Source organism: Coregonus lavaretus (assembly GCF_964263955.1).
Source record: "Coregonus lavaretus genome assembly, chromosome: 22".
Classification (NCBI taxonomy): Eukaryota; Metazoa; Chordata; class Actinopteri; order Salmoniformes; family Salmonidae; genus Coregonus; species Coregonus lavaretus.
Genome location: NC_140009.1, coordinates 31,236,709 through 31,249,213, shown reverse-complemented (window position 1 = coordinate 31,249,213; position 12,505 = coordinate 31,236,709).

Genomic DNA, 12,505 nt, shown 5'->3' with positions numbered 1-12,505 from the left:
TGAGGATATGATGGAGCCGAGTGACTTGGTGTATCGTGAGCAGAGGAGAGGGCCTAGAACCGAGCCCTGGGGGACACCAGTAGTGAGAGTACAGTGGGGAAAAAAAGTATTTAGTCAACCACCAATTGTGCAAGTTCTCCCACTTAAAAAGATGAGAGAGGCCTGTAATTTTCATCATAGGTACACGTCAACTATGACAGACAAAATGAGGAAAAAAAATCCAGAAAATCACATTGTAGGATTTTTAATTAATTTATTTGCAAATTATGGTGGAAAATAAATATTTGGTCACCTACAAACAAGCAAGATTTCTGGCTCTCACAGACCTGTAACTTCTTCTTTAAGAGGCTCCTCTGTCCTCCACTCGTTACCTGTATTAATGGCACCTGTTTGAACTTGTTATCAGTATAAAAGACACCTGTCCACAACCTCAAACAGTCACACTCCAAACTCCACTATGGCCAAGACCAAAGAGCTGTCAAAGGACACCAGAAACAAAATTGTAGACCTGCACCAGGCTGGGAAGACTGAATATGCAATAGGTAAGCAGCTTGGTTTGAAGAAATCAACTGTGGGAGCAATTATTAGGAAATGGAAGACATACAAGACCACTGATAATCTCCCTCGATCTGGGGCTCCACGCAAGATCTCACCCCGTGGGGTCAAAATGATCACAAGAACGGTGAGCAAAAATCCCAGAACCACACGGGGGGACCTAGTGAATGACCTGCAGAGAGCTGGGACCAAAGTAACAAAGCCTACCATCAGTAACACACTACGCCGCCAGGGACTCAAATCCTGCAGTGCCAGACGTGTCCCCCTGCTTAAGCCAGTACATGTCCAGGCCCGTCTGAAGTTTGCTATAGTGCATTTGGATGATCCAGAAGAGGATTGGGAGAATGTCATATGGTCAGATGAAACCAAAATATAACTTTTTGGTCCTCCAAACACTCGTCGTGTTTGGAGGACAAAGAATGCTGAGTTGCATCCAAAGAACACCATACCTACTGTGAAGCATGGGGATGGAAACATCATGCTTTGGGGCTGTTTTTCTGCAAAGGGACCAGGACGACTGATCCGTGTAAAGGAAAGAATGAATGGGGCCATGTATCGTGAGATTTTGAGTGAAAACCTCCTTCCATCAGCAAGGGCATTGAAGATGAAACGTGGCTGGGTCTTTCAGCATGACAATGATCCCAAACACACCGCCCGGGCAACGAAGGAGTGGCTTCGTAAGAAGCATTTCAAGGTCCTGGAGTGGCCAAGCCAGTCTCCAGATCTCAACCCCATAGAAAATCTTTGGAGGGAGTTGAAAGTGCGTGTTGCCCAGCGACAGCCCCAAAACATCACTGCTCTAGAGGAGATCTGCATGGAGGAATGGGCCAAAATACCAGCAACAGTGTGTGAAAACCTTGTGAAGACTTACAGAAAACGTTTGACCTGTGTCATTGCCAACAAAGGGTATATAACAAAGTATTGAGAAACTTTTGTTATTGACCAAATACTTATTTTCCACCATAATTTGCAAATAAATTCATAAAAAATCCTACAATGTGATTTTCTGGAAAAAAAATTATCATTTTGTCTGTCATAGTTGACGTGTACCTATGATGAAAATTACAGGCCTCTCTCATCTTTTTAAGTGGGAGAACTTGCACAATTGGTGGCTGACTAAATACTTTTTTTCCCCACTGTATGTGGTGTAGACACAGACCCTCTCTACGTCACCTGGTAGAAGCGACCTACCAATTAGGTGGCAATCCAAGAGAGTACAGAGCCTGAGCCGCCCAGTCCTGAGAGGGTGGAGAACAGGAACTGATGGTTCACAGTGTTGAAGGCAGTGGATAGATCTAGGAGGATGAGAACAGAGCTGAGAGAGTCAGCTTTGGCAGTGCGGAGAGCCGCCATGACAAAGAATAGAGCAGTCTCGGTTGAGTGACCGGTCTTGAAGCCTGACTGGTTAGGGTCAAGAAGATAATTCTGAGAGAGATAGCGAGAGAGTTGGTCATAGACAGCACAATCAAGTGTTTTGGAAAGAAAAGAAAGAAGGGATACTGGTCTGTAGTTTTTGACATCAGAGGAGTCGAGTGTTGGTTTCTTAAGGAGGGGAGCAACTCTGGCCATTTTGAAGTCACATGGGAGGCAGCCAGTGGTCAGGGATGAGTTAATGAGGGATGTGAGGAATGGGTGAAGGTCTCCAGAGACGGTCTGGAGAAGGGAGGAGGGAATCGGGTCGAGCGGGCAGGTTTTCGGGCTGCTGGACCTCACTAGTCGCAGGATTTCATCTGGAGAGAGAGGGGAGAAAGAGGTCAAGGTGTAGGGTAGATCTGTATGAGTGGGACCAGTGGACTCAATAGGCTGAGTGAAGGAGGAGCGGATATCATCAACCTTCTTTTCAAAGTGGTTGACAAAGTTGTCTGCAGAGAGGGTGGAGGATTAAGGAGGGAGGAGAAGGTGGAAAAGAGTTTCCTAGGGTTAGAGGCAGAAGCTTGAAATTTAGAGTGATAGAAAGTGGCTTTAGCAGCGAATACAGAGGAAAATAAGATAGAGAGGAGGGAGTGAAAGGATGATAGGTCCTCTGGAAGTTTAGCTTTCCTCCATTTTCACTCAGCTTCCCACAGCCCTGTTCTGTAAGCTTGCAATGAGTCACTCAGACACAGAGCAGGAAGGGAGAGCCAGCCGGGAGGAAAGGGGACAGTGCGAGTGATAGGATGCGGAATGGGAGGAGAGTAGGGTCAAAAAAGCAGAATCAGGAGACAGGAGGTAGAATGATTTAGCAGAAGGGAGAGATGATAGGATAGAAGAGGAGAGAAGTGGGAGAGAGAGAGCAAAGATTGCGACGGCTCATGACCATCTGGGTAGGGGCTGAGTGGCTAGGGTTGGAGGAGAGGGGGACAGAAAAGGAAATAAAGTACAGTGAGGGAAAAAAGTATTTGATCCCCTGCTGATTTTGTACGTTTGCCCACTGACAAAGAAATTATCAGTCTATAATTTTAATGGTAGGTTATTTGAACAGTGAGAGACAGAATAACAACAACAAAACATCCTGAAAAACGCATGTAAAAAAATTTATAAATTGATTTGCATTTTAATGAGGGAAATAAGTATTTGGCCCCCTCTCAATCAGAAAGATTTCTGGCTCCCAGGTGTCTTTTATACAGGTAACGAGCTGAGATTAGGAGCACACTCTTAAAGGGAGTGCTCCTAATCTCAGCTTGTTACCTGTATAAAAGACACCTGTCCACAGAAGCAATCTGTCACGATCGTTTACGGATGAGACGGACCAAGGCGCAGCGTGATAAGCGTACATATTTATTAACGTACTGAACACGAACCTAACAACAAACAAACGATACGTGAAGTCCAAGGTAGACTAATAACATACCTATACGGAACAAGATCCCACACAGACTAGTGCCAAACGGCTGACTAAATATGGTCCCCAATCAGAGACAACGAACTACAGCTGCCTCTGATTGGGAACCACCCTGGCCAACATAGATCTACACGATCTAGAAACTCAAACATAGAAAACTAAACATAGAAACTACACACCCTGGCTCAACATTTAAGAGTCCCCAGAGCCAGGGCGTGACACAATCAATCAATCAGATTCCAAACTCTCCACCATGGCCAAGACCAAAGAGCTCACCAAGGATGTCAGGGACAAGATTGTAGACCTACACAAGGCTGGAATGGGCTACAAGACCATCGCCAAGCAGCTTGGTGAGAAGGTGACAACAGTTGGTGCGATTATTCGCAAATGGAAGAAACACAACTGGGTGAAAGTGTTGTGGTCAGATGAGACCAAAATCGAGCTCTTTGGCATCAACTCAACTCGCTGTGTTTGGAGGAGGAGGAATGCTGCCTATGACCCCAAGAACACCATCCCTACCGTCAAACATGGAGGTGGAAACATTATGCTTTGGGGGTGTTTTTCTGCTAAGGGGACTGGACAACTTCACCGCATGAAAGGGACGATGGACGGGGCCATGTACCGTCAAATCTTGGGTGAGAACCTCCTTCCCTCTGCCAGGGCATTGAAAATGGGTTGTGGGTGGGTATTCCAGCATGACAATGACCCAAAACACACGGCCAAGGCAACTAAGGAGTGGCTCAAGAAGAAGCACATTAAGGTCCTGGAGTGGCCTAGCCAGTCTCCAGACCTTAATCCCATAGAAAATCTGTGGAGGGAGCTGAAGGTTCGAGTTGCCAAACGTCAGCCTCGAAACCTTAATGACTTGGAGAAGATCTGCAAAGAGGAGTGGAACAAAATCCCTCCTGAGATGTGTGCAAACCTGGTGGCCAACTACAAGAAACGTCTGACCTCTGTGATTGCCAACAAGTGTTTTGCCACCAAGTACTAAGTCATGTTTTGCAGAGGGGTCAAATACTTATTTCCCTCACTAAAATGCTAATCAATTTATAACATTTTTGACATGGGTTTTTCTGGATTTTTTTGTTGTTATTCTGTCTCTCACTGTTCAAATAAACCTACCATTAAAATTATAGACTGATCATGTTTTTGTCAGTGGACAAACGTACAAAATCAGCAGGGGATCAAATACTTTTTTCCCTCACTGTAGTTATTTGAAACCTGGAGGGGGGTTGCAGTGAGATTAGTAGGTGAACAGCCAATAGTAAAGATGAGGTCAAGAGTATTGCCTGCCTTGTGAGTGGGAGGGGACTGAGAAAGGGTGAGGTCAAAGGAGGCAAGGAGGGGAAAGAAAGAGTTGGAAATAAATTAATCAAAGGCAGACATCAGGAGGTTGAAGTCTCCAAGTACGAAGAGCGGTGAGCCATCGTTGGGAAATTGAGCTTATCAAGGTGTCAAGATCATTGAGGAACTCTCTAAGGGCAACCTCAGCAACCCTTCAACTATGCTGGAGTGAGACAGGATTTTTCTGCCATTTGCCACAATTCTGTGCAAGTGCAAGCCACTGACAGTAGCTCCAGGTGTAACAATACTCTTCTTGCATTGTGTACAATCATCGACACGGACTCCAACTTGTAGCACCAGTCATGGAGATTTATTCTAATAGAAACAGCACAAAATTGCACGTCATTCCAACTCTGCACTCACGCACGCTGGTTTGGTGCTTGTTCACTGGGACGATTCTAATTTAAACATCCTCCCTCGTAAGCAAGCCACGCAAACCAGCCAATAAGATGCCATGTTGAGTAGGTGAAGGCAAAACTAAAACCAAAAACCCATTGGCTTAACAATAAAGTGGCAAGGGGAATCACCAATATAACCCTGTTACACAGGGATTGCCATGAAATTAGACTATGCTCCTTTCATTCTCTGACATTAGTTAGAGACACAGCTCTGAATGACAGTTTGGTTTTCAGTTTATTGCCACTTTAGGCTTCCCCCAGAATTATTTTCGGCTACTGCTTCTATATTCAGAGAAAATACCATTTTCCCCTGAAGATAATGTCTATCCACTGGGCTATTGGAGCTTCCTTCTGTTGTTTACCAAGGTTTCTGTGTTGATTGAGCGGCAATATTCAGGATCATTAGGGTCAAACTCAGTAGTCATGATACTGATAGGTCCAAGGTCAAGGACAGTGACATTAGCACAGCTTTTCTTTTGTTCTGAAGTCTGAAATAGTTTTGCTGTCACAATTCACACAGATTCCATGGCAATCTACAAGATTGTGTGGGAATTGCCCAATTAATGATGGCTACTGTAAATAAATACAATTCAGCATTAACCCATATAGGTATTATTAAACTGGTTTAATGTAGTGTAGCGGACATGAGTCGGTTCTCCCGATGGGAGACCAGGGTTCAGATCCCGCGCGTGACAATGGTGCCCAACATGGAGATGGTCTCTCGTGGGGCAGGAGGTCAAAGAGGGTGAATGTAACAGACATGAGTCGGTCATGGTTGCTTATGGTCACGTGATGTCACTGTCCTTGATGAGGTAGCCCCCCCGGCCTGTTAGGGAATATCCTCTTGTTCTAACAGTCAAGACATTGGTTTCTCCCGTGGGAGACCAGGGTTCAGATCCTGCCCGTGACAGTGGCACAGAGATTCTGTTCAAATGACATGAATTGCTTTCAAAAGAACTCACCTGCTGCGCAAAAATACTGGGTGTCCAGGAGCTTTGTTGTCCTGTCGAATGAGTTTTCATCAACCTGCCTATCTGTATATAATCCTCAAGAAGCACTTCGTTTGCAAATAAGATTACATTTATGTGAAGGCTGTTCTTTTAGATATGAGAATGTCAGTTTAACTCTCTAAGGTAGTTTATATTCATGTACCTAGAGCAGCGGTTCCCAAACCAGGGGTCACGACCCCATGTTGAGTTGCCTGATATGAAAATGGGGTTGCTTGAGAATTTCCAAAATCCTGAGAAGGAAAAAAAAAATATATATATATATATATTTTGAAGTCGGAAGTTTACATACACCTTAGCCAAATACATTTAAACTCAGTTTTTCACAATTCCTGACATTTAATCCTAGTAAAAATTCCCTGTTTTACGTCAGTTAGGATCACCACTTTATTTTAAGAATGTGAAATGTCAGAATAATAGAAGAGAGAATGATTTATTTCAGCTTTTATTTCTTTCATCACATTCCCAGTTTGTCAGAAGTTTACATACACTCAATTAGTATTTGGTATCATTGCCTTTAAATTGTTTAACTTGGGTCAAACGTTTCGGGTAGCCTTCCAAAAGCTTCCCACAATAAGTTGGGTGAATTTTGGGACATTCCTCCTGAACAGAGTGTCACGACTTCCGTCGAGGCTGCCTCCCCTCCTTGGTCGGGCAGGCTTCGGCATTCGTCGTCACCGGCTTACTAGCCACTGCCGCTCCATGTATCATCATTCCATTTGTCTTGTCTTGTCAATTACACACACCTGGTTCTTATCCCCTCATTAGTCCGTGTATAAGTGTTCCCTCTGCCCCCTTGCCCTTGTGGGTGATTGTTTTATGTGAGTTGAGTGTAGCTCGGTGGAGCTACTCGTACCTTGTATTGCCGGGGGTAGATTATTCCCCTGTGCTTGTATTTTGTTGGAGCTACCCGTACCTTGTATTGCCGGGGTAGATTGTTCCCCTGTGCCTGTATTTTGTTGTCGCTATCCAGCGCAACTGTGTACGACGGAATAAACTCTGTATTCGGTGATTTACCCTCCTGCGCCTGACTCCTTCTAATCACACTCATCACACAGAGCTGGTGTAACTAAGTCAGGTTTTTAGGCCTCCTTGCTCGCACATGCTTTTTCAGTTCTGCCCACAAATGTTCTATAGGTTTGAGGTCAGGGCTGGGGTCATTGTCCATTTGGAAGACCCATTTGTGACCAAGCTTTAACTTCCTGACTGATGTCTTGAGATGTTGCTTCAATATATCCACATAATTTTCCTTCCTCATGATGCCATCTATTTTGTGAAGTCCCTCCTGCAGCAAAGCACCCCCACAGCATGTGCTGCCACCCCCGTTATTCACGGTTGGGATGGTGTTCTTCGGCTTGCAAGCCGACCACCTTTTTCCTCCAAACATAACGATGGTCATTATGGCCGAACAGTTCTATTTTTGTTTCATCAGACCAGAGGACATTTCTCCAAAAAGTACGATCTTTGTCCCCATGAGCAGTTGCAAACTGTAGTCTGGCATTTTTATGGCGGTTTTGGAGCAGTGGCTTCTTCCTTGCTGAGCGGCCTTTCAGGTTATGTCGATATATGACTTGTTTTACTGTGAATATAGATACTTTTGTACCGGTTTCCTCCAGCATCTTCACAAGGTCCTTTGCTGTTGTTCTGGGATTGATTTGCACTTTTCGCACCAAAGTACATTCATCTCTAGGAGACAGAACATGTCTCCTTCCTGAGCGGTATGACGGCTGTGTGGTCCCATGGTGTTTATACTTGTGTACTATTGTTTGTACAGATGAACGTGGTACCTTCAGGCATTTGGAAATTGCAACAAATGATTAACCAGACTTGTGGAGGTCTACAATTTTTTTTCTGAGGTCTTGGCTGATTTCTTTTGATTTTCTCAAGCAAAGAGGCACTGAGTTTGAAGGTAGGCCTTGAAATACATCCACAGGTACACCTCCAATTGACTCAAATGATGTCAATTAGCCTATCAGAAGCTTCTAAAGCCATAACATCATTTTCTGGAATTTTCCAAGCTGTTTAAAGGCACAGTCAACTTAGTGTATGTAAACTTCTGAACCACTGGAATTGTGATACAGTGAATTATAAGTGAAATAATCTGTCTGTAAACAATTGTTGGAAAAATTACTTGTGTCATGCACAAAGTAGATGTCCTAATTGACTTGCCAAAACGATAGTTTGTTAACAAGAAATTTGTGGAGTGGTTATAAAACGAGTTTTAATGACTCCAACCTAAGTGTATGTAAACTTCCGACTTCAACTGTATGTCGTGCAGCTTAGAGTCGGAATGGATTCAGTTCAGTGAGTCGTCCTGATAAGCTACTTTATGCTGGCTAGCTGGCAACAACAGCAGCATGGCGCTAATTAATTAGAACTTGTAAAAGAAAGTGATGTTTATTTCGATGGGGGAGGGAGAAATAACTTGTAGTATTGGTCACCATCTGGATTTGGTTACCATCTCCAATTTGTTCCATCCCACTTGATTTTATTTAGAGTATGATAACGAGAAATAACTTGTAATTATGGTAGTAACTATCTCTGGACGTCACCGTGAAACAGTCTACACTGCTCAATGGGGAGAAATGTACAACTACGGCATTAATGTCTAACGTTACATTGTGATTCAATGTTGTAAAAAAAGAAAATGACTCCGATACTCCCAAGTCCCAACTTCGGCAGACAAGTTTCAAATTCTCGCTGGTTTTTAGCCACAAGCGTAAACTAGCTAGCTGGGAAGGGCTCATCAGGATGACTGACTGAACTGAATATTTTAATCTCCAATCAACCCTCACTGCGCGACAAACATCATCAATTTGTGCACCAGGCGTGTCCGTATAGCCTCTCCCAGCTAGGTAGAAAACATACTGTAGCTACACACAATAATACCAAAGTCAATATCAGCATGTGAAGTAGTTAGCTAGTTGTAGAATTCCTGAAACAAACTGCACTATCAATTTAGGAGCTACAATCTCACCATGTTCAACCTGGTAGAGATCGCGTTTTTAGCTCAAAGCTGTGTGAGTCAGGTTGCTATGGCAACACGCAAGGGCCCTGCGAGCCCAATAATGTTTATGTGCAGACTGCGGTTACTACATGCCATGCCCATTACATGCTGCGCCCACTACGCATCACTTACTACATGCCATTGAGGCTGATAGCGCTGTCTCTGGCCCACACTCCAGCACAGTAGGTGGCAATGCACCAACATTGGATGCCAACTGCCAAAAACAACCAAGAGAAGAAGGAGGCTGCTAGCTAGCTAGGGGACATCGGTATACAGGCCCCCACCTGCCGAGCACTGCTTTCCCGCAGCTCTTAACATTATGGTGAGTGAAGTAGCTAGCTAGTGTTAAAATAACTGCGGGAAAGCAGTGCTCGGCAGGCGGGGGCGAAGGACACGGTATGCCAGTGTCCTAGCTAGATAGCAGCCTCAATTGCAGTGGGCGCGGCATGTAGTAAGTGAATGTGTAGGCACAATTTTGTCCTCATCCATGTCATGTGCAAGAACAAAATATTCAAACCGTTCTGTATATGAACTCCACTGCTCAATACTTTAATCAAACTGTCCAATGTTTCCAATAATTCCAGCCATTTTTCATTTCTCAATAGGCTCCTGATTGTCACTCATTTCAATATTGTCCTCAACCACGGCAATATTTTCCTCAGTCACGTGATCTTCATTCACTTCAGTCACTGACCTTTCATCCTCAAACTCATTCATTTAGCATTTTTTTATTCCAAATTTTGTCTTCACAGTTGAATAAATGTCCTTTCCTTTACTTACTGTATATTCCTCCCTTTTTAATCACGTTGTTTTCCCGCTCCGACGTCCGTCTCGAATCCTTTTCTGCAATCCATGACTATGCTATCTCTCTCTCTTAGCTAGCTCGACTATGCACTTGCCTCTGCTAGTAATACACTGTGCTAACATTAGTCTAGACTGTACCACGGACAGAGCAGTTCCCGTAGATTCAGACGTACTCATCGCCAATCCTTTGTTATGTCTCGTGGGTCTTTATAACAATTACAGTTGAAGTCGTAAGTTTACATACACTTAGGTTGGAGTCATTAAAACTTGTTTTTCAACCACTCCACAAATGTCTTGTTAACAAACTATAGATTTGGCAAGTTGGTTAGGAAATCTACTTTGTGCATGACACAAGTAATTTTTCCAACAATTGTTTACAGACAGATTATTTCACTTATAATTCACTGTATCACAATTCAGAAGTTTACATACACTAAGTTGACTGTGACTTTAAACAGCTTGGAAAATTCCAGAAAATGATGTCATGGCTTTAGAAGCTTCTGATAGGCTAATTGACATCATTTGAGTCAATTGAAGGTGTACCTGTGGATGTATTTCAAGGCCTACCTTCAAACTCAGTGTCTCTTTGCTTGACATCATGAGAAAATCAAAAGAAATCAGCCAAGACCTCAGAAAAAAAATGGTAGACCTCCACAAGTCTGGTTCATCCTTGGGAGCAATTTCCAAACGCCTGAAGGTACCACTTTCATCTGTACAAACAATAGTACGCAAGTATAAACACCATGGGACCATGCAGCCGTCATACCGCTCAGGAAGGAGACGCATTCTGTCTCCTAGAGATGAATGTACTTTGGTGCGAAAAGTGCAAATCAATCCCAGAACAACAGCAAAGGACCTTGTGAAGATGCTGGAGGAAACAGGTACCAAAGTATCTATATCCACAGTAAAACGAGTCCTATATCTACATAACCTGAAAGGCCGCTCAGCAAGGAAGACGCCACTGCTCCAAAACCGCCATAAAAAAGCCAGACTACGGTTTGCAACTGCACATGGGGACAAAGATCGTACTTTTTGGAGAAATATCCTCTGGACTGATGAAACAAAAATAGAACTGTTTGGCCATAATGACCATCGTTATGTTTGTAGGAAAAAGGGGGTAGGCTTGCAAGCCGAAGAACACCATCCCAACCGTAAAGCATGGGGGTGGCAGCATCATGCTGTGGGGGTGCTTTGCTGCAGGAGGGACTGGTGCACTTCACAAAATAGATGGCATCATGAGAAAGGAAAATTATGTGGATATAATGAAGCAACATCTCAAGACATCAATCAGGAAGTTAAAGCTTGGTCGCAAATGTGTCTTCCAAATGGACAATGGCCCCAAGCATACTTCCAAAGTTGGGCCAAAATTCACCCGACTTATTGTGGGAAGCTTGTGGAAGGCTACCTGAAACGTTTGACCCAAGTTAAACAATTTAAATGCAATGCTACCAAATACTAATTGAGTGTATGTGAACTTCTGACCCACTGGGAATGTGATGAAAGAAATAAAAGCTGAAATAAATCATTCTCTCTACTATTATTCTAACATTTCACATTCTTAAAATAAAGTTGTGATCCTAACTGACCTAAGACAGGGAATTTTTACTAGGATTAAATGTCAGGAATTGTGAAAAACTGAGTTTAAATGTATTTGGCTAAGGTGTATGTAAACTTCCGATTTCAACTGTAAATAATGATGAGACAGGAATCAGTTCAACCATTTAACTGGAAAGTGCTCGGTCTACAATATACAACAGCAAAATGTTATACTCCCAGGAGCTTCATGAAGCTTTTATGTTATTTTCTTATGGCGAGATGAGGGTGGATGGATCTTTTGGGAACAGGGTTGCTATTGAGTTCAGGCTCAGTATAGAGAAGAACTGTTAACTTATGAACAAAACATGTCGATATATTCTGAAAGATCTTTTTCGAATGTTTAAGCTGTTTATTGCTTTTCTCTAACCGCTACAAGGGAATATGTGTCGGCCTATATAAGAAAATAATTGTAAGGATTTGATCTGCTCTGTGTTACTATGTAGAAAAAGTCAGACCCAGTACAAAGTGTCCTCTCCCTCATTCCAAAATAACGGGCATTAATATGGAGTTGGTCCCCCCTTTGCTGCTATAACAGACTCCACTCTTCTGGGAAGGCTTTCCACTAATGTTGGAACATTGCTGCGGGGACTTGCTTCCATTCAGTGAGGTCGGGCACTGATATTGGGCGATTAGGCCTGGCTCGCAGTCGGCGTTCCAATTCATCCCAAAGGTGTTCGATGGGGTTGAGGCTAAAACTCCCTGCAAGCCACCAAGTATTGGTGGTGAGGGGAAATGGCAAACTAAAACGCTGCGCAATCCACCAAGCAATTACAGTGAGGAGGACCCTTCACAACGTAAGCCAACCCCATTGGTATTCTAGTTATAGCAAGAATTGCCATGATGTTGTCCAATATTTTACTGCAGAGAATCTTGAGCCTTCATTCTCCAGGGATGGGTCATGTGGGAGACCGAGGTCTCCTTCTGCCTCTTCAGATGAGAGATCCCCTCACCAAAGCACTGCAAAGGCGCAGAC